Consider the following 3,321-nt stretch of genomic DNA (forward strand, 5'->3'; position numbering starts at 1 on the left):
CTGGACCAACCGGCTTTTCAATCTCCATACTTTTTTTAGCTGCCTTCATTTCCTCCTTATTAATTCTCTGAACTTTCCTCTTCACTAACTATTCTCCATCTCTCTGCCTCTCTCTTTCTCTCATTTACTTCATTCATCCGCTCCTCAAAGTGCTCCTTCTATTTTGTCAACACACGCTCTTCACTTGTTCTTTCCATGTCTATTTATGTCCCTAATCGCCTTAACCTTTGAATACTTTCCTGTACTTACTCATTCCACAAAAACTATGGACAATGTTCTTCAACTTACACTGTTTAATTTTTGCCTCTATCATCACTTATTTTTCTTGAAGTGAGCGCTGTTTTATGTAGCATCACTTCCAAAGCCATCCTACAGGATACCATCAGATGCTACATTCTCCTCTGCCACTACTGTACCTTTAAGTCTCCTATCTCAAATTGCCCCTTCTGCAAATTGTGTAGCTCACTTCTGTGCACCTCTCAGATCCCTTGTGTGTTAATCTGTGTTCCTCAGAGGAGCTGAGAGGAGGGGAAACCAATTATTATAACTACCAAGTTATGCAGAAGAGCATCTTTGTTAAACCTTGAAAAAAAAAATGAGCTACAGCAGCAGAAGACCACACCTGTCGGACTGAGGGCCCCACCTCTCAGTTAAGACCGAGACCCTGAGTCTACAGTTCACATGGACACATGGACAACAAAAGTTTAGCTTTTTTGAAAAAACAAAACACTGTAAACCAGCTTTTTATCTTAACTTTTCTTTGGTACAAGCATAAAACCTTGCATAGATAATACTCCATAGGAATGATGGTGTTTCTTGATGTAGACTTTTGAATTGTCATGTTAACTGTATCTCGTTTAAATAAAAAATATAAACTACAAATAAGTAAAAGAGATCTGAAAATGAATTCAAAAGTTCCAAAAGCTGTAACCTATCAGAAACTGCTTCTTCTCTTTGAAAGGTTGACCATAAAGCGTCTTGAAAGCAGAGAGTTAGATTAAACGTGCAGAGTGAAACTTCAGCTTCTACTCAAAAATGATCAAATGCCCTTAAAAAATACCCAAAGATATCAGGAGACATCGTTTCCATCTGGCAGTGTTTGTTTATTCAATGAGACAAAGTGAGGCGCATAAAGTATAAATCTTCAAACAGCAGGTGATGATACATCACAGCAATAACTTGTAAATGACTACAAGAAACACTGTACTCAAAGCGAGTAAAGGAACAGCTGTCTTTATGAAAGACAAAACGCCAAATGACTAAACAAAATAAAAAGTGACCTTAAAACAGATCAAAGGTTCTAATCACAATGTAATAATAACATCTACATAAAAATGTAAATAATAATAATAATAAAGAAATAATAATCATTGCTGATGCAATCAATTTGATTCATGCAACATACATGGCAAGATGTTTTCTTTCTTAACATGAAAAACAGTACTGGTGTCATTTACCAGGAAATTACACATTAAGCACACAAAGTAAAGACTTCTGTAACTACAGAAGAAAAAGTACAAAGAATTTCAAGGAATTCAGTCCAGTAATCTTTGACCAATATGGTCTTTTAAACCATTGTATTAGGGACTACTTTATGTGAGTCTCTACCACGGCCTCCACAGGGCGCTGTTGTCTTTCGTGGTGCTTGTCTGGACTGTGGAACTCAGAGGAAAGAGGTCATCCTCTCTCAGATTTTCATCAGAAGCTGTCTGCAGCTTGCTGAAGCTGTTCAGCAGGTTTCTCTGCTGCTGGTTCTGCAGCTGTAGCTGTGTCAGGAAGCAAACGGTCATCTCCAGGATGTCTGCCTTCTCCAGGTTGGAGTCTGGCTGCTGTTTGAGGAACTCTGGACCCAGGAGAGACTTGAGCTGCTCAATGCAGGTGTTGATTCGCTCTCTGCGTAACTTCTCCACCAGAGGCTTTCTGAGCTGCAGAAAAAAGAACAAAGTCATTAATAACATCATTTGGGAGGATGAAGTTAGCCTTAACAGAACACAAGCTTTCATGATTACTGGCATGCTGTGAATATTATGTAAATTCTATGTTCCACTTACCTTGTGAGTCATTGTCAGATGCTCTGGGGTACTGGTCATTGCTGCAGTGACTTTAGGTGCCATGCTTGGATTTCTGTGCTCTAGAAGTCTCTGTAGATAGCACCGATCTCTGCTGGCTTCATCCCTCCTATTTATACTACAGCATCTCCATATGAATGTGTGAGTCTTACTCTGATTCAGGTTTCCCACAGTCTAAACCAATCAGCGGGCTCTGTCAAACAATAAGGCATGTGGAGCCAGCAACATGCTCCAGTATGCCCAGGGGATAATAGGTTTCAGGGAAACAGCTGGAGGACTGGAGGGAGAGGGAGAGATAGGTTCAGAGTTCTATGTGAATCAGGGAAAGTGGTGACCTCCCAGGGAGGCCTGATGCTGGGATCGATAACTTTGACTAAGCGCACGCTTATCATCCCGTTGGGGAATTTTCACCTATGGGGGAATTTTATATATATATATATATATATATATATGTGTGTATATTAGGGGTGCAACGATACTCGTATCGATATTGAACCGTTCGGTACCCATATGTATCGAACAATACAAAATGAATTTTTAATTTATTTTATCAACTTTCCTTCTGACTATGCTGTCTGTGTTGAGCGCTCAGTGGATCTGCGCTCCACAGTGCAGCCTAGGCGGAGTAGTCGAACGCAGATTCACTGAGCGCAGGGCAAGCTAGCGAGACAGAAGTTAAGCTCTCCTTGCAACATGGCAAATTGAACCTCCCCCACCCTCATTCAGATCTGGCGTTTGGAACTATTTTGGTTTTCATGTGACGTATTACCCTGAAGGTAAGCGCGTCATGGACTAAAGTAAAACAGTATGTTGGATGTGCCACGCAATGCTCAATTACATGGGTGGGAGCTAGTGTGTTAGCGCAGTTAGCTCGTTAACGTGTTGGCCGTCCAGCCCCATGCACAGGCCATCCGCGTAGCTCATTAACGGAGATTTGCCGTGTTGTGGCGTTAACGTCATTTCAACGAGATTAACCTGAAAGCACTAGTGGGAACACAACAAATATGACTGCACATTTACACCGACATCATCCTAGTGCAAAGACAAGTGAAAACAGACAAAAATAACAAGCATGCATGCTACAAACTTTACCCGAGTCATTTAGACAGCCGTTAGCACATGATTCTCCTCATGGGGACCTGATATGTTTAATATGCTGCTGAGAATATAGCCCAGAAGAAGCGTATAGTATAGCTTTTATTTTGGAAAAAGCCATTTCTCTGTAATAAACTCTCTTTTCCAAAGATGAGTG

At 40.8% G+C, this 3,321-nt stretch overlaps 1 pseudogene across 1 annotated transcript; it reads right to left on the bottom strand.

Annotated features, from left to right (window-relative positions):
• Positions 1-1,103: 1,103 nt before the first annotated feature.
• On the bottom strand, positions 1,104-2,173 carry LOC309706639 (transcription factor HES-1-like; annotated as a pseudogene). The gene is made up of 2 exons (XR_014280870.1): positions 2,052-2,173; positions 1,104-1,925 (listed from the first exon to the last, which is right to left on the bottom strand). The product of XR_014280870.1 is annotated as a transcription factor HES-1-like (transcript).
• Between the last annotated feature and the right edge of the window lie 1,148 nt (positions 2,174-3,321).

The sequence above is a fragment of the Aulonocara stuartgranti genome, assembly GCF_965226115.1.
Source record: "Aulonocara stuartgranti genome assembly, chromosome: 5".
NCBI classification, from domain to species: domain Eukaryota; kingdom Metazoa; phylum Chordata; class Actinopteri; order Cichliformes; family Cichlidae; genus Aulonocara; species Aulonocara stuartgranti.